This window comes from Eublepharis macularius, chromosome 4 (genome assembly GCF_028583425.1).
Source record: "Eublepharis macularius isolate TG4126 chromosome 4, MPM_Emac_v1.0, whole genome shotgun sequence".
Classification (NCBI taxonomy): domain Eukaryota; kingdom Metazoa; phylum Chordata; class Lepidosauria; order Squamata; family Eublepharidae; genus Eublepharis; species Eublepharis macularius.
This window is the reverse complement of record NC_072793.1, coordinates 56,891,730-56,912,002: the sequence shown is the minus strand read 5'-3', so window position 1 is coordinate 56,912,002 and position 20,273 is coordinate 56,891,730. Positions and strand designations below refer to the sequence as shown.

At 42.6% G+C, this 20,273-nt stretch overlaps 1 protein-coding gene across 1 annotated transcript in view; it reads left to right on the top strand.

Moving 5' to 3' along the window:
* SLIT3 (slit guidance ligand 3) overlaps positions 1 to 20,273 on the top strand; it is a 633,135-nt gene that overhangs the window by 264,175 nt on the left and 348,687 nt on the right. The gene's annotated exons all lie outside the window — the stretch shown is intronic.

Below are 20,273 nucleotides of genomic sequence, written 5' to 3'. Positions count from 1 at the left end.
TTCATGGCGGACTTAGAGCAACGCTTCCTCAGCTCCCATCCACTGGAACCACTACTATACTTAAGATTCCTGGATGACATCTTCATCATTTGGACCCATGGGAAGGAAGCCCTTGAGAGATTTCATCAGGACTTCAATAACTTTCACCCTACTATCAACCTAAGCCTGGACCACTCTACACAACAGGTACACTTCCTGGACACCACTGTACAACTACATAATGGACGAATAAATACCACCTTATACCGGAAACCAACAGACCGATACTCATATCTACATGCCTCCAGCTTCCACCCTAAACATACCACTCGGTCTATTGTCTACAGCCAAGCCTTACGTTACAACCGTATCTGCTCCAATACTCTCGACCGAGACTCACACTTAAGAGATTTACAACAAGCATTTTTGGGACTACAGTACCCACCAAATGAAGTGAAGAAACAAATTAACAGGGCCAGACTAGTACCCAGAAACAGTCTGCTCCAGGACAAACCTAAAGGAACTAACAACAGAACACCACTGGTTGTCACCTATAGCTCCCAGCTCAAACCCATCCAACGTATCATCAGTGAGCTACAACCCATCCTGGAAAATGATACCTCTCTCTCAGAAGCCCTGGGTGGAAGACCTTTCCTTGCCTACAGACAGCCCCCCAATCTTAAACGACTTCTCACTTACAATCATGAATCGGCCAGCAGAGTCACCAGCACAGGGACCAGGCCCTGCAACAGACCCAGATGCCAGCTCTGCCCCTATATCTACCCAGGGAATACAATTACAGGACCCAATGGCATCAACTACACTGTCTCTGGCTCTTACAGCTGCTCATCCTCCAATCTGATATATGCCCTCATGTGCCAACAATGTCCTTCTGCTCTGTACATTGGACAAACCAGCCAACCTCTACGCAAAAGAATAAATGGACACAAATCTGACATTAGAAATGGAAACGTCCAAAAACCAGTGGGAGAACACTTCAATCTACCAGGACATTCCACCAAAGACTTAAAGGTCGCTGTGGTTCAACAGAAACCTTTCAAAAACAAAATCCAACGGGAGGCTGCTGAATTGGAATTCATATGCAAATTTGACTCTGTCAAGCGGGGACTGAATAGAGACTATGAATGGTTATCACATTACCACAGGTAACAGATTCTCTTTACAGAGGCGTGATCTGGGGGAGCCCAGTGACGCCTGGTGTGGGCTTTCGGGGACCACAGTTCTCTTTGTCAGATGCAACTGGCAGGGAGAGCTGTGGTTACCGAAGGCTTATACTACATAGGAATTGGACACCTTCACTGCTACAAACTGACTGCACACCAAAAGGAGATGTTTACATTTCCAAGCAAAGGAATGTTTTGATTGCCTCTATGCTAATTGCATTCTGCCTTCTTGTGATTTATGACCCCTCCCTTTTCTCTCTCTTTCCCCCTCCTCTTCTGTATCTGCCCAGTTTTGATCAGGCATCTGATGAAGAGAACTTGATTCTCGAAAGCTTATGCTATAATAAAATTGGTTAGTCTTAAAGGTGCTACTGGACTCTTTTTGATTTTGCTACTACAGACTAACACGGCTAACTCCTCTGGATCTTTCTCACACTGTAGTCTTGAACTATTTGAGTCAAACCTGTTAGGAGCTAAACACCCAGAAGAGAGAATATTACCCAGCTGTATCTTGCCATGCTGTTAGCAATGGGGAATGCCGTCACTGTGATACCGTTAGCGTGCTGTAATAGAAGTATGAAGGAAGGCCAAAGGAAAAAAGCTAAGCAGTATTAGGTTTATCACAAAAGTCATGCCTTTATGAGAGTTTGCAGAGATTGTTGTTCTTGCTCCTGCACCCTGCAGAGGTCAGTTTTTGTAGCTGAATGTAATGTAATACATCACATAGTACAGTAGTAAAATATAAAATATTTTAATGAAATAGTTCACCTGTGATCACACTCCTTTCCCCTGGATGTCACTGTTGCTCCACTTAAATGAAGGGGAAATAACATTCATCTGGCTAGATTATGGATCTCTGGTGTGAATGACCACTTTTCTTTCTTCTGTCAACATTTCAGTATATCCAACGTTTAATTGTATAATCCTTTGTAAATGTTCAAAAAAATTAAAATTGTACTTGACCACAAACACATAGCATGATAGGACATTTTTAGAATAGATGTCATTCTAGTGGAACCTCACATACATAACCAAATACATTTTAATCTAGTTCTTAGTCCTGCAAGTCTACTATCTGGAACTAAACCTTGGTATGTAGCCAATGAAACAAAAATAACGAGGGAGATATATTTGAAGATTTAAGCCCAAGTTCTCTTCCCCTGTCTGTATTGCCTGATTTGAATCAAGAACAGAATTTCAATACTGACAAGAATGGCTAAAATTTAGGACAAAAACCAAGAATGAAATCCATGCAATATCTTTATTAGGACCAACCAGATTGACACAACACATTGTGCAAGATTGTATGCTCATCAATACTTATTTTTGGATTTTGTGTGAACCAATATGACTGTTAACAAATTTAAAGATAACAATTGGGAGTTTCATGACCCACAGTACTGAAGAACAAGATATATAATTGCCAGAAAAAATACATCTTTTCATCCAAAAGGCTACAGACAGGTTGTGTTATCTTTATGGGGGAGTCTGTTTATGTGATGTTGCCATGTTGCTCCCATTTTGAGTACTTTGAGACATCTGTTAACATCCTGGAAAATCCCGGCCTTGTTTGGGCTTCAACTGGATTAGTGACATGTGAAAGTCACGTAAAAGGCTTGTTTTAGTATGATGCAAGCCTGTAGGCACATCTCTATAAAGGGACCCTACTGGTATAATGAAATAATTACAAAATCTAAGGCTGTTATCCAATTACTTTGACATTTAGCCGTTCTTTGCTGCTAATAGGATTAAGTTCATTATAAAGAGATTAAATGTAGAATCGGAGCTGAACATAACAAAGCAGGCTTTAAGGATGCAATATGGTAAAAACATATAGGAGTTTGGCCACTGTGACATAGAGGTAAGGTAAACTGATTGGATTTGGTTCTTAAAACCCTACAGAACTGCTCTGTTGACAACCATAATCCTGCCTTCATTCATTCAGAAATATTCAAGTACTATGGTTTTACAATGTTTTGACTTCTAAGTCAGCTACATAATCAGTTATAGAAGTACATAAGCCATGTTCAGCTTTGTTTACTGAAATTGTTTTCAACAAGTGTAAACATGCCAGCTATATCTTCTTGCACAAAAAGGATTAGAATGTGACATTGTGTAACCTGCTAAACTTCTTAAAAACTGATCATTTCTCTCTCCCAGGGATTCTGTTGAGAGGCTCATACAATAATTTCAATCCTTCATTTTGTATAGGGATATTTGGTATTCGCTTGGATAAGCAACACACTGATCTCAATTGATTAAGTTGCTACCTTTTTTATTTGCCTTTAACAACTTGACAGCACCCTTCCCAGCATGGACAGATGAGTATTGAGGAAAATCTTCATCTTGTCTCTTGTAAAAGTAGTCAAAAGCACAGAAATAAGACACCTACAGCTAGTTTATACGATCGGTTAATTATTTCTGTCACTATATGTAATTATACATATTGTTTCTGATGCCCTTCAAATTCTGTCATAAAGATTAGCTTTTTGATCTGGAAGTGTATAGGAGTTTCCCTATTAGCTCAGACACGCAGGGCTGTATTTCAGCTGATTCTCGCCAGGGTTCAGACTTAGAAGATACGAAACAATTATATAAAGGGCATTTGTGGAGTGCCTTTCCTTCATCACTGAGTAACTATAATTAGCCTCGACAGAGCATGAATTAGGAGGAAAGGATTCCAGGTCAGAGCGCATGCCTTGCAGGCAGGGTTAAGCACCAGCACTGTTATTTTACAAATGAAGCACTACAGACACCAGCTGAGTTCAAAAGTCGCTTGTGCACTTAATGAGAAGATAGTCTCACTATGCCACCAACTATACTATCTGGGTAAATGTTTTGGTTTTCTTCTTCATTGTGCATTTTTTTTACAATGGTTTAAACAATCCATTACCGTATCTCTACACGTTGTGGTGAAAGGAAGCTAGGAAAGCTAACAATACCTTGAGTGGGAAAGGAGAACAATTGTGGTGTCATCACTGCTGTGTGTCTCTTTGACAATACCTTCCTATTCACCTGCTTGTCTATGTCCAGTGGTGTATTTTCCATTAGGATGGCTTGATGGTGCTCAGATCAATGCCAAAAGCTGTTCTTAATTAATTCTGGCAATTATGCCAGGTTCCAGTTCAATACTGGATACATAATATCCATGGTGTCTGATAAGTAGCTATATAGTCATGCTGTAGCAACCATAAGTTTAGTGTCTCCAGTTGTTCAAGACATTGATATACATTAATGGGCCATATCTAGAAAGACAGGTATCTGAAGAAATGAGCTGTGTCTCACGGAAGCTCATTTCCTACCACAAATGTTGTCTTATAGGTGCTACTGGACTCTTGCTCTTTTCTACTGCTACAGACACAGCTACTCATCTTGATCTATCTAGGAAGACAGATTGCAATAACTGATAAAGATGCAAATAAAGTTCACAGAAACAGTTGCAGAACCAAAATACATTGGCCATTTATAAAGTAAGGGATACATATAAAAGTTCCTAGAAATTAGTGCCCCAGCTCCTTAAAATAACTTTGGACGTTGCTGATGAAGACTAAAGGTATTATATATTGTCGAAGGCTTTCACGGCCGGAGAACGATGGTTGTTGGGGGTTTTCCGGGCTGTATTGCCGTGGTCTTGGCATTGTAGTTCCTGACGTTTCGCCAGCAGCTGTGGCTGCTGGAAAAACAGGAAAAACAGTCACCTACAGGAAAAGTGTTTTTGCCATATATCAAAGGAATTACTGATCAGATGGGAAAGCTTATGAAAAAGCATAACCTTCAAGCAGTATTCAGACCCACCCGAAAAATACAACAGATGCTATGATCAGCAAAAGACAGCAGAGACCCCCTCACCTCTGCAGGAGTATACCGTATACCCTGCAGCTGTGGACAAGTTTACATCGGGACCACAAAGCGTAGCATCCAGACAAGAATAAAAGAACATGAAAGACACTGCAGACTTGGACAGCCTGAAAAATCAGCAGTGGCTGAACATAGCCTAACTCAAACAGGGCACAGTATCTTATTCCAGGACACCAAAATACTGGACAACACTTCCAACTACTTTGTCAGACTGCACAGGGAAGCCATTGAAATTCACAAGCATAAGCAAAACTTCAACAGGAAAGAAGAAACCTTAAGAATGAACAGAGCATGGGCTCCAGTTCTGAAAAACACCAGGCCAACAAAACACTCCACACCCGACAATAGCCCTGCAGAGAAGATTAGCACATCAAGCACCAATCCATATGCAAAAGAACCTCCTCAGGATACAATGAAGCCTCCCGCCATTAGCATTCCACACCCTGGGAAACTCTTACAGAATGAGTCAGCTCAACCCCACCCCTCCTGAGTAGATACAAATGACCTACATCTTTTCCACACTGTGACACTGAGAGATCTCTGTCTTTTGGTGCTACACCTCTGAAGATGCCAGCCACAGCTGCTGGCGAAACGTCAGGAACTACAATGCCAAGACCACGGCAATACAGCCCGGAAAACCCCCAACAACCACTAAAGGTATTGTTCAATATTTACCTGGTGTAATGCACACAAAAGGATATTTTTCAACAAGATCCACTCTGTTTTCTTCAACTGATTCTCATGTGTAAATATATAATGGCTTGAAATGGAGGTGCTATATAATCTGTTTAACTATTCTGGATTATTGGTTGGTATTTTTTAAAAAATGATGTATTCAACAATATAATTTTCTTGTAAGTGTTGTAATTTTTCCCCCAAGTGTTTTTTTATTACATCCTAGAATCTACCTTTTTTTCCAGTCTCAAGTTTTATTAAATAGAAATTTCAGTGAACTGATATACATATTCATGTATACGTGATTTCGCACCTTGAATCTGAGCATTCAAACACAGCATTGTGTTTGAGATAAAGTGATCTACATCGGTGCCTGTCCCAACTGTGTTATGTTCATTCTGCAATGATTTGCACAAGTGACATGTCAACAGCAACGGCATACTAGCTTGTCCACTCATAATGGGAAGACTATATGGATCTTGTCTTGCCGTTGTTTACTATTACTATTTTTAAAACCCATGATGTGCACTCTTCCATGGGAGGGAATACGCTTCAAGCAAATAAACTCTACAAACTAAAACTGTGATTTAAAAATTAATTCACAAAATCACTAATTAAATGTGATGAAGATCAGTTATTTTGTTGTTTTTCCCTATCCAGTCACAGACCCAGTAGGTGTCTTTAAAATAACAAAAGAAACTTTATATACAAAAATAGAAAAGAGTCCAGTAGCACCTTTAAGACTAACCAACTTTACTGTAGCATAAGCTTTTGAGAATCACAGTTCTCTTCTTCAGATGCATGGAGGGTAAGAAGAAATGGGTCAGATACATAGGTGGAGAGGGGAGGGGGGGAGTAGATGCAATCAGTAGCTTCTGATAGTGAGATCAGTTACTTCTGATAATGAGATAAACATTCATAGTCTCTATTCAATCGAAGCCTGACTGAGTCAAATTTACATACGAATTCCAGTTCAGCAGTTTCCCGTTGGATTCTGTTTTTGAAAAGTTTCTGTTGAACTACAGTGACCTTTAAGTCCTTGATGGAATGTCCTGGTAGACTGAAGAGTTCTCCCACTGGTTTCTGGATGTTGCCATTTTTAATGTCAGATTTATGTCCATTTATTCTTTTGTGCAGAGGTTGGCTGGTTTGTCTAATGTACAGAGCAGATGGACATTGTTGGCACATGAGGGCATATATCACATTGGAGGATGAGCAGCTGTAAGAGCCAGAGATAGTGTAGTTGACGCCATTGCGTCCTGAAATTGTATTTCCTGGGTAGATATAAGGGCAGAGCTGGCATCTGGGTCTGTTGCAGGGTTTGGTACCTGTGCTGGTGACTCTGCTAACCGATTCATGGTTGTAAGTGAGAAGTTGTTCAAGGTTAGGGGGCTGTCTGTAGGCAAGGAGAGGTCTTCCACCCAGGGCTTGTGAGAGAGAGGCATCATTTTCCAGGATGGGTTGTAGATCACTGATGATACGTTGGAAGGGTTTGAGTTGGGAACTATAGGTGACAACCAGTGGTGTTCTGTTGTTAGTTTCTTTAGGTTTGTCCTGGTGTAGGCTGTTTCTGGGTACTAGTCTGGCCCTGTCGATTTGTTTCCTCACGTCATTTGGTGGCTACTGTAGTCCCAAAAATGCTTGTTGTAAATTTCTTAAATGGGAGTCCTGACCAAGAGCATTGGAGCAGATACGATTGTAATGTAAGGCTTGGCTGCAGACAATCGACTGAGTGGTATGTTTAGGGTGGTAGCTGGAGGCATGTAGATATGAGTATCGGTTGGTGGGTTTCCGGTATAAGGTGGTATTTATCTGTCCATTATGTAGTTGTACAGTGGTGTCCAGGGCTTTTTTTTCTGGGAAAAGAGGTGGGGGAACTCAGCGGGTTGCTCTCGGAGGAAATGGTCACATGGCTGGTGGCCCCACCCCCTGATCTTCAGCAGCGTGGAGGGCAATCTAAACTTCCCTCTGTCTGGAGAACAGGAGGCGGGGCCACCAGCCATGTGACCATTTTCAAGAGGTTCCGGAACTCCGTTCCAGCTGAAAAAAAGCCCTGGTGGTGTCCAGGAAGTGTACCTGTTGCATAGAGTGGTCCAGGCTCAGGTTGATAGTAGGGTGAAAGTAGTTGAAGTCCTGATGAAATCTCTCAAGGGCTTCCTTCCCATGGGTCCAAATGATGAAGATGTCATCCAAGAATCTTTAGGAGTAATTTCAGTGGATAGGAGCTGAGGAAGCATTGCTCCAAGTCCTCCATGAATATGTTAGCATATTGTGGTGCCATGCGTGTGCCCATGGCTGTGCCATGAACCTGTAGATATAAGCTGTCACCAAATTTGAAATAATTGTGAGTGAGAATGAAGTGGCAAAGTTCAGTGGTGAGGTGTGCTGTGGTTTTGTCCGGGATAATATTCCTGATGGCTTACAGTCCATTTGCATGTGGGATATTGGTGTACAGAGAGTCTCCACATCCATGGTTGTTAAGATGGTGTCATCTGGTAGGTTGTCAATGGACTGTATTTTCCTGAGAAAGTCAGTGGTGCCCCGTTGACAGGGCCAGACTAGTATCCAGAAATAGCCTACTCCAGGACAAACCTAAAGGAACTAACAACAGAACACCACTGGTTGTCACCTATAGTTCCCAACTCAAACCCTTCCAACGTATCATCAGTGATCTACAACCCATCCTGGAAAATGATGCCTCTCTCTCACAAGCCCTGGGTGGAAGACCTCTCCTTGCCTACAGACAGCCCCCTAACCTTAAACGACTTCTCACTTACAACCATGAATCGGCTAGCAGAGTCACCAACACGTATGAATTCGTATGTAAATTTGACTCAGTCAGGCTTCGATTGAATAGAGACTGAATGGTTATCTCATTATCAGAAGTAACTGATTTCATTATCAGAAGCCAACTGATCCCATTATCAGAAGCTACTGATTGCATCTACTCCCCCCTCCCCTCTCCACCTGTGTATCTGACCCGTTTCTTCTTACCCTCCATGCATCTGAAGAAGAGAACTGTGATTCTCAAAAGCTTATGCTACAGTAAAGTTGGTTAGTCTTAAAGGTGCTACTGGACTCTTTTCTATTTTTGCTATTACAGACTAACACAGCTAACTCCTCTGTATTTACAAAAACAATAAAGATGATCTCTGGGAAATGTTCTAGTATCAAAATATTTGAGGGTTCATAAAATGTAAGACCTGTATATCTGAATGTATGTGTGAGCGTGTGACTTGCTATAAATAAGAAACTCATACACATTTTTTTAATATCATGCAAGAAGGTTTGTCCCTTTACGTAACAATGAAATCTTAACATGTCTTTTATTAGCTCTTTTGAAGCCACTGTTTTTTGGAATTTTCATTTGCATTTTTACAGTGTATCTCTTTATGTACTTTAAAAATTGAACTTCTTCCCTGATTTTCTTTTTAATTGCTTTTGGTTTTATCATTTCGGGGAGGGCATGAGAACCTGAAACAATTGATTCAGATGGGTTCTGCAATGGATTGGTTGAAAGACAGATTTAGGAAGATGGTTGTGCTTGGTTTTTCTACTTGTGATGTCTTATTTTCCTGCACTGTGGAATTGTTTCCAGCTGCACACTAGAATCCATTGCAATGATTGCATTGCTTTTCATAACACTTCTGCCTTATGCTGTGACTATGTCTTTGCCACTGAGTGGATCCTGAGTCACAATCACATTGTGTTGACTATTGTAGGTCACAGCATGTATATTTTATTTGATATTCATCAAATAATTAAATCACTGCATGTCCCCCATATTGTTTCCAAGGGTCTACCAACTTTCAGGAGGAGGATTTCTATGAGCACAGCAGGCTATGGTGGAAAGGAGTAAGTGAAAAAGTTGTTTGTATGTATAGGATCCAGCCCCCAAGTGATTTATGTAAGGTGATGGTGAAAGCCACAGGCATACAAACACCCGTGTAACTTTGGCAGTGTCAGTCTGATATCAGAGGACTTTCAGGAGGGAGATACATTGATGGAAGACCCTGGCCAGACATGGGCAGCAGAGCACACTTCAGGGCTAGAGTGAAACTCCAGCAGCATTCACTAGTTTCATGACAGCTGCCGTTGGCAGTTCTGTGAGTAGCAGGCAAAGGCAGAGCCAATCCTCAGCAGTGATTGTGGCCACTGCCTGCCAGTACCACTTCACTCCCCTGCAAAGTGCAGGCTGATAGGGTACAAAGACCTCATGACTGTGGCTCCCCAACGGAGGCACCTAGCTCAAGAGGCCGCTTCCATTTGAAGCCAGCTGGGTGACCTTGTTCTAATCACAGCTCTCTGAAGCTCTCTCAGCCCCACTCACTTCACAGTGTGTTTTGTTGTGGGGATAATCATGACATACTTTGTAAACCTCTCTGAGTGGGCATTAAGTTGTCTTGAAGGGCGTATATAAATCAGATGTTATTATTATCTATATATATAAAGACAAGTGTCCTCCTGACTGACTCATCAATGCCCAGCCCAAACCCCTGGACCTAGAAATGTGAAATTTGGGGAGGACATTCCTTTTATGATGTAGAGGCTCACTAATAAGGGATTTTAAGAAATTCGCCCCCTAAGGGGGTAAAAAAGGGGTAAAATGTATTTTCCCATAGGGATACAGCTTCCCTGTTTGCCTGGCAGGGTCCTCCTCCCTCCCGCTCCCCCCCACCAGCTGCCACTTCCCTGAGGTCATTTGCATATGCGGCCTTGATTGGTCATCTCTCCAACATTCTAAAGAGTATAAATTTGCTATTGGGAGTCACTGCATGTGTCCTGAGGTAAAAATACACCTCCCAGTCTAGGGTTGTCAATCTCACTGTGGGGCCTAGCTTTCCTGTGTGGCTGGCAGGTTGATGGGTCAGCTGAGGAACTCTGTGTTCTGAGGTAAAAAATAGGTAAAGGAAATTACAGACAGTTGAAGAAAGACAGTGCAAGACTCCTGAAAAGGGATTTTATATAAAAGTCAGTATGGCAGCTGAGTTTTTAAATGCTCATGGGGAGATGGTGCATGACCTTTCTAGGGTCCATTTCAATGTGAACCTCTCGCATGAACCTGCCGAAGTGCCTGCCACACCACCCTTCCCACAGTCCTGCAGAAACGGAGTACAGATCTGTGGACTCAGTGGTGCAAATGGATGATGCAGTCCACTACCCTGTGAAGTTCCTCAACATGCTCAACCCTTCTGGCTTCCCAGCCCATAAGCTTCTCCTCCAAGTGGGGTCTCCAGTGATGCTGCTCCAGAACTGCAGCTCATCCAAACTCTGCAATGGCACCAGACTACAAGTGAAAGCCCTCCACAGGAACATCATTGAGGCCACATTGTTCATCAGTTGTGCTCGGGGGGAGTCGGTGTTCATACCACGCATACCATTCATACCATCAGATAACGTCTTCGAGTTCAAGAGACTGCAGTTCCCCCTCAAGATCTGCTTTGCTATGATGATCAACAAGTCCCAGGGGCAGATACTGAAGGTGGCAGGAATTGACTTGAGGGAGGACTGCTTCTCACATGGGCAGTTCTATGTGGCCTGCTCCAGAGTGAGCTCACCCAGCAGCCTGGTGATCCTGAAGGGAAAATCACCAATGAGGTGATTGAGGCAGAGAGAAGTCTAGCCGATGAACAGGCTGGGTTCAGAGAAGGGTACTCAATATTAGATCAGTGTGTGATCTTAGATCAGCTGATCACTAAATATCCCTCTAATGCCTCAGTGTCGTTATATGCAGCTTTTATCGACTTAAAATCAGCATTTGACTCAATTTCCAGACCTATTTTATGGGAAAAATTAAAATCCACTTCATTCAATAGACGCTTATTATACCTGATCCGAGCTTTACATGAAAATAACACCATACGAGTCAGATATAGTCCACAGGGTCACCTTCACAGGGTCACCTTTCAGAGCCGATAGAAATAAGGTGGGGAGTCAGACAGGGCTGTATACTGGCCCTCCTTCTTTTTAACTTACACATTAATGATATGGTATCATATCTAAATAACCCAGAGTTTCATCTCCCAAAACTGGGGAACAGACATATTCCCGTACTTCTCTATGCAGATGATGCAGTAATTCTCTACAGGACCCCTATTGTCCTAAGGAGAGCTATGCACTCACTCATGCATTACTGCGAGGACAACACCTTAGAGCTTAACTTTGTTAAAACAAAAATAATGGTCTTTGCTCAAAGACCTAGAATTCATACATGGTTCCTGAATTCAGTCTGCATAGAACAAGTTCAATGCTTCAAATATCTGGGCATGGTCTGTCAAGCAACAGGGTCAGGAAATGCTCCCATTGCCCATGTTGCCTTGTGTGCTCAAAGGTCTGCTGGAGCAATCCAGAAATTTTTTTGGACGAAAGGAGGCAGATGCCTGACAGCTGCGCTCAGATTATTCAATGCGAAATCTCTAGCCCAACTTACATATGGTGCGCTGCTCAGTATTAAATCTAACTGTTCCCCATTGGAAATAATACAATCAAAATTCCTGAGAGGAATATTTCAGGTCCCTGCCAGCGTCACAAACGCTGCAATCTGACTCGACGCAGGTCTGACAACTGTGGAGGTCAGATTATGGATTGTGGCAATATTACACTGGTTAAAGCTAATTTTCTTTCCCAAAGGCCTTATCAGTTTACTGTTAACTGATTCTAGTACTCCATCTTGGTCCAGAATGTTAAATAGCAAATTAGCCTCTTACGGTCTATCACAACAACTATTGCTTAGTATGGGCTACGATCACGCAAAAAGACTCATTAAGCAGCGAATACTCGAGGTTGAGAGGCAACATGACATAAACAGAATCAAAAAGTTTCATTTTGTTTCAGATACCATTAACAGATTAACACCTATGCCTTATCTTTACAACTTGGCCAATCAGGAACTCAGGAGAGCCTTCACGTTAATGCGATGGGATGCTTTGCCCTCCGCTGTAATTGAAGGCAGATACAAAAGAATTCCGATAGAAAAACTCCTGTGCCCCTGTGCTGATTGGAAAATAGAATCCTTAGAACATGTTATTTTTGAGTGTAAAATGTACAATCAGATCAGAAAAGTCTATATAATGCCTGTACTTGTACTGTACTGTACCCAGGAAGACATTTTCTTTAAAAAATGCTGTTGGATAAAAAATCGGAGGTAACATACAAGGTTGCTCATGTCCGGGGTCTGAGGCACAGCCCCCGGGCTCAACAAGAGGAAGCAGGGGGAGGCAGCCAGGAGACAGCAGTCCTGCCACCTCAGCCAGCAGCCAGGGCCAGAACCTGCCTACACCAAAGGGAGAGGGCAGAGGCAGGGAGAATTGGGACCCAGCAGCAGCCCAAACAGGGCCCTTACCTGCAAAGGGGGAGAAGCAGCCACAGCAACTCAGAGCCACGCCCCAGCATCCACCCCAGCTTGAAGAGGGCAACCTGACTCAGGAGGTGCTCAGAAGCCAGCCCCTCCAGGTGGAGCTGCTGAGGGCACTCTGTGGGAAGAGCTGGGCAGCCAGCCAAGGGGCCGCAGCTGGGCCCACCTTCCCTAATCAGCTCAGCCAGAGAAGCCCAGTAGCCGGCCAACATGGTGCAGCTGTGGCTGATCCCGGCAGCCCAGCCAGCTACCCCTGCTGCAGCAGCTTGAGACAGCCCAGGGCCACGCCAGGGCTAGAAGACAGCAGCCTGGCTCAGGAGTTGCTAGAAGCCAAGCCTCTACAGGGGGGGCTGCCACAGGCATTCTGGGGGAGGAGATGGGTAGCCCCGCCCAGCATTGCCAAGCAGGCAGCACGGAAGCTGGCTAAGGCAGCTCCTCGTGAGCAAGGCCAGGCAAGTTCAGTAGCTCAGAGGCTGGCTGGGGCAGCCCCTCGTGAGCAAGGCCAAGGAGCCCTCAGCTGGGGATGGCTCACACTCAACCCCACCCTGCCAGCTAGGCAAAGGAGCCCAGAAGGGATTAGTGGTTGGAGGGAAACACCTGGGGGAACGCACAGCTGGGCCCGGTCAGGAGAGGGAACAAGCCTGGAAGGAGGGCGGGGTGGAGACAGGAAGCCCTATAAAGGGTGGCTGGGAAGAGCTCTGGGGTGGTGGGTGTGAGTAAGGAGTGAGGATGTGGAGTGAGAGCAGAGCAGTGTGAGAGTGGAGGCTTGGAGGAGAGTTCTGGGAGGCGAAGGTGATGGAGGATGTAGAGGGTAAGCAGGCCAGGTTGAACAGGCCAGCGAGTGGGCTGAGAGGGAGTCCGGGTGATGTATACCGCCCCTCCTCCCACAGAGCAGGGTCCTGCAGAATCCCTGGCCCCCCTTTGATGTCAGGAGCAGACCGCCCAGCGCCCTGCCCAGTGGTGGCTGCTGCTAGCCCTGACAGCTCAATTTGGATGGTTGGCAATGAAGAGCAGGAGACATTATATTACTAACTAAAGGGAGTTCTCCTAATTTTGTATTTATGCTGGATTAGGTTTTATGTAGCATTGGATTATAAAATAATTTTAATGTGTCATTTTACTATATTGTTTTAATATCCTGCTGTTTTACTTACCCATAAATTTTACTATGTATTGTATCTTGCTTGCTGGTCTATGACTGTAATAATAAAATTTGAATTTGTATGTTTGTACCAATGAGGCCTACAAAGAGGTCTGTCAGTAGAAAAAAAAGGTTGTACGTACTTTTCACTTTATTCATTGCACTACAATCTTTTCCTTTTAAAAATCTCTTCAATAAATGTTACATTTCGAAATTCACTTCATCAGTTTTAGGCATCAACGTGCTTTGCTTTATTCAAACACTTTTGTGAAGCTCGGGTACTAGGCTATTATACTACAAAACCAACTCAACCCCCCCATCCAAAAAATGTTACATACCCATAAATATTATAACTGGATTTAAAATAGTTAAATACTGTAGCAAAGCACGGGCATCAAACTAGTTATTATATATTTATGAAGTACACCAGAGATCCACTATTTTGGCTGGTATGTAGCTTTACAAGTCCCCCTCCACTGAATTCATGGCAGCAGTACTCTCATTGACCTTGGTCCCTCACCCCTGTACTAACCATTTAAATGGCTTATCAACACCAGCAATGCTGTGGGAGAGTGTGGGACCCTCTTAGAGCCCCCCCTCCCCAGGACAACCACACACTGTCTTGGAAACCCCTGAAGTCTCAACCTACTTTCTGCACGGTGTTGGATAGGGAGGAAGACGTGGGGTGGGAAGCATTTCTTCCAGTTGGGTCTCGATCAGCCTGAAGGAAAACAGATACATGTGCAGTGAGGCCAGGTCTGTTGCACCTTGGGAGGGTCTTTAGCCTCATGGGGGGTAGGATACCCCCCATGAGGCAGAGGGTGCTGGTATCCAATCCAGCAAGGATGTGCTCTTTGACTGTATCAGGTTGCTTTGCTCCTGCTGCCTGAAGCTCTGGAGAGGGAATGAGTCCAGGGGTTGCTTAGCACCCTTAACACAGCATATTAACCCACAGTTGTGACCTGGCCTCAGTTTGTGGGGGGAGGGGGGTTGTCATTCAAAGTAGTCTGCTTGCAGCCCTCTTATGGCCTGGCCTGGCCTGGCCTGGCCTGGCCTGGCGTTTAGTTTGTACTTGAATTGCTTTCTTCCTCTGAGAGACAGAAATTCAGGTATGAAAAGTTTTTTAACATAGGCATCTCTCTTTGGTAATTTTCAACTCTGTGAAACAAAATAGAACTTTACTCTTGTAAGATTTAAACTTGCTGTGCAGATTTATTATTCCTTCATATAGTTTATATTATTCCCATTCTGCAGTCACTCCATTGGCTGCCTATCAGTTACCTATCTCAGTTCAAGGTATTGGCTATCACATACAAAGCTCTTCACAGCTTTGGTTCATCATATCTATGGGACTGCTTCTCTTGCTGTGTCCCACCATGGCTGCTTCACTCATCTGATCAGGACCTTCTGTAGGTATCACCTTGCACATGGACGAAATTAAAAGCTACCCATACATGCACATTCTCAGCCATCCCCCCCCCCCCCACCTCATGGAACTGCCTACCTGAAGAGGTCAGGAAAGTTCCTACTCTCTTGTATTTCCACAGACTATGCAAAACTGAATTATTCAAGAAGGCTTTTTACTCAGTATGGAGGGCTGTAGAGAAGTAGTCTCAAGAGGATGCACTGGTAAAGGGATGAGGACTAGACTTTAATTCTGTGTACCATCTCTTGCTGTAGGTATGATGCTGCTGGGTAATTTCTGTGAATAGAGACTATAGACTTTACTTTTATGTACTGTCTGTTGCTGTATGTTCCTACTGGGTAGTTTCTGTGTTGTTTAATATGTCAGACTTAGAATTGCTTGTGCTCTTCTTCAGCTGGACCAGACACTGAGATTATTTATTTATTTACCATTATAAACTACATTTCCAACCAAGATCCTTGTGTAGATTATTCATAGAAGAGTCCTTAAAAATGTATACAACATTAGCAAAAAACCTAGTAAAACAACAGAACATTTCTGCTGAGGAACCCGATTTCCATCAATAATGTGGACTGTCTCACCTCTCCTCTCCTGCTGCAGCCCAAATAAATCCTGAGATGCTGGTTCTGGGGAATAGTAGACTCCTGGGAACAGCATGGAGTGCAGTCGGGGCTCTTCAGATAGAGGGGGAATTGTCAAAAATATCTTCCCTTTTAGGATCCAACCCATTGTTTATGTTTGATTCAAGCATCAATCTGTCACTAAGGTGGTCTTTTACTTCAGATATGGGTATAAACAGCTGTTTCCCATGAATTTGGAAATAATTATTTGCGTTTCATTCACTATTTGTTAAAATTATTTTCTTTTTTTCCTGGCTTTGTCCTGTTTGAGAACACTGTCTGGTTTTCTAAGTAGAAATCAATTAGCCTAATTGATAATTAATAATTCTGCATAGGACAGCATTGTAAAATTGGTTTTAAAGGGTTTTTTTTTTAATGTGAGGGTATGGCTTGCTTTCACCCATAGAAAACCAAACTTTTGCAAATGTATGTTGAAGGATAAGAACAATTAATCATGAAATATTACCTTGACTGCTGATAGAATTTTTTTAAAGATTGTGATAGAGTTTAGAAGTGGGAAAATGTTAATCTTTCAGAATATGAGTCACAGAGACTTATCCAGTATTTCATTATGTCTGTGAAGGAATCGTCCATTATTTGCATATCTTGGCTGCTTATTCAATATAGATTAGAAGAAATTTGAAACCCAAAAAATATACAACATTTTTCATTTTTGATTCTGTCTCACAGACATTAGTTTGTCAGATTCACACATAGGTCTTTTTCTCTGTTACATCAATGTATTTCCAACTTACTTTTCCTGATAAGGGTGGATATATCAATTAAGAAATAAGAAAAAAGAGATGCTATACCACATATCTCTTTATCTTTGTCCCACAGGCAGAAAAATGTCTTGGAGACAATTTGAGCAGAAAATCTTGTAGAGAGAAAAGAGTTCAGCTGCCACTTTCTCTTTAATTAGTTCAATATAAAGCTTTCTGACTTTTTGGTTTAAAAAAAGTTAGGGAAAAGATGCTGTATCATTTGGGCCTAGAGAATTGAGATCTTGAAAAGGGGTCAACATTTACTTACTTACTTACTTACTTACTTACTTACCTACCTACCTACCTACCTACCTACCTACCTACCTACCTACCTACCTACCTATTTGATTTATACCCCGCCCTCCCCACAGATGGGGACTGCAAGAATTAGTAGGACTGAGTTTGCCAAGGACTATGATTTCTAGGTTTTGGTAAGGCTAAGCAGCTCAACTAATTCAAAACCTTAATTGCTATTGTATGGGAAATTTCAGTTAAGGTGAAGCTGATCTGAACAGAACAAAACCATGAGAACTGAGTCCAGGGCTAGAGGTGAGCCATAAAATCAGAAATCTCCCTTTAAGGAGGGGGGTTTGGCAGATTGGTTGTGTGCATTGCAGATTACAGTGTTAGCTTTCCAAACACTGCATAGCTATCACATTATAATCTCTGTGAAGCAAATGATGAAGAGAAAACGAAAGCTACTAAATAGCCTATAAGGAAACTTTTTTCTAGTAATCGGAATTCTCAAGTTTTGATGTACTTTTTTTGTAAAAGTCAACAGACTCCGTGCATTAATGTAATCAGATTGTAGCCATGCTATGTAAAACATGGATTCTCCAACTGCACTTTGATAGGGGAAAGAAGAGGAAATGGTAAAAGTATTTAATACATATTGATAAGGCTTGATACTGAGGTCTCTGCCAAAGGTCCGTTGAGAAGCTGGGAACTGTACACCAACACACTAAAATTAGCCCTGATTATTTTACAGCAATATAGCTATGGTCAAAAAAGGAATTGTGTTTGATTGTAGAGAAGATGGTGTTAAATATTTTGACATATTTAAATATGAACATAGATACATCACAAGCCTATCTGTTTTCCAGCAGAACAAGACCTGTGTTTACAACATATTGTATGCAGAGTAATGTTCATGGAGAGCAGGATTACTGCCTCTCTTTAGGATCCAGTGCCTGGCCTTTGCAGATGCAATCCGATTTGGGCAGTAACCTATGTACATATGAACTGTGCATGCATAGATTCCATCCCCATGATCTGAAGCACTGCTTTTCAAATGTTAATGATCACAGTGATGGATCCAGTGTAGAGCAGACTGCATACATATAGAATGTGTGCTCATGAGAGCATGTAAGTGGGTGTCAGTAGCAGCAGGTTCTGATTGGACACAGATCAAGTATGTGCTGTCTTTCTTCCCCTATACATGCAGTATACACATATACCATATATTCCAAACTACAGAAGACTAGGGAAGACTAATTGATGGCATAAGGACATTGCGGGCTTCAAATGTGGTTTATTTTCCTAGTTGGCTACAGGCAGTAGTGATTTTTCTCCCAACTTATCTCATAAGTAGCTCTCCCCCTCTCCCAAAGTTTGTCAGAGAAATTGTCTTTTTTAAAAACTGAGGGCTTTCCAAGAGAATTCAGAATGTTGGTACAGATAGGGAACTTTCTTCTTACTTGCTCCTACTTATACTTGCACAGAAGGATCAAACTGCTGGTGAGTTGGCTACCAGCGGTAGGAAAGCTGTGGACCTTATCCTTAACAGCAGATGTTCCTGAATATGCTCATGCCTTTGGGGTGCTTGGAAATGGTAGTTTTCAGTTCCTCTCATTCCAATTCAGTGAACGTGGAGGCCTTAGCAACTGCAGTCCTGGTGTATCCCAGAGAACATTCCTGAGCATAGCTAGAAGCATCTAGGTCTTAAAGGTAAGGCCTTCACCATAACTATGTACTGGGTTTAACCTGTTACTTATGATGCTTGTGTCCTTACAGATTTTGCTGTTCTGTTTTCAGACTTGAGTTCACTGAGATAAAAAGGGGGTACAAATATTTTTGTTTAATTAATTAATCTAGCATTCCATTCTATTGCTTATTCCTTCCCTTGAAAAATGTGAGGGAAAGGAGGGAAACAGTGAGAATAGATGGCTGTTGACAAGCCTGGTACAAACTAGGCCCAAAGATTAGGGGAACTGTGAACTCAGTTTGCATTGGGCTCATGGGGCTAGAGCTGGGGTTTGCCTTTTGGTTGATTGAGCCAAGGAGTAGAAAATCTTGAACAGTTTCAGATTTCTTCACTGTCAACTTAATTGTGTAATTCCTCCGTAGTCATTACTTTTGTCTTCTTGATGTTCAGCTGTAATTCTGCTTTGGCGCTTTTTCCTTTTACCTACAACACTAGTTGTTTCAAGTCTTCACTGTTTCTACCAGTAATGTGGTGTCATCTGCATATCTCAAACTGTTAATGGTCCTTCCACCAATGCTCACTCCATCTTTTTCTGAATCTAATCCAGTTTTCCTTATGATATGCTCCCCATAGAGGTTGAACAAGTAGGGGGATAATATGCATCCTTATCTGACACCCATGCACACCCAAAAATAATTATGGCATCGTAATCAAGGAAGCTGACAAGAGTGGCGCAGTCGTCATCATGGACAAACATAACCACATACAAGAAGCAGAAAGCCAACTCTCCAACACAACATTCTATAAAACACTACCTTCTGATCCCACGGAGCAATACAGAAGAGAACTCAATAAAATATTAAAGACACTCCCCAAGGACATACAAGAACGTATCCATATGGACACACCCCAGGAACCACGGCCAGGAACATTCTACCTACTACCCAAAATCCACAAACCAGGTAACCCAGGATGCCCCATTGTTTCAGGAATTGGCACTATCACAGTAGGAGTCTCAGGATATATGGACTCTATCCTCAGGCCCTGTGCAACCAGCACACCCAGCTATTTATGGGACACCACCGACTTTCTCAGGAAAATACAGTCCATTGACAGCCTACCAGATGACACCATCCTAGCAACCATGGATGTGGAGGCTTTGTACACCAATATCCCATATGCAGATGGACTGCAAGCCGTCAGGAATATTATCCTGGACAAAACCACAGCACACCTCGCCACTGAACTTTGCCGCTTTGTACTCACAATTACTTCAAATTTGGTGACAGCTTATATCTACAGGTTAACGGCACAGCCATGGGTACACACATGGCACCACAATATGCTA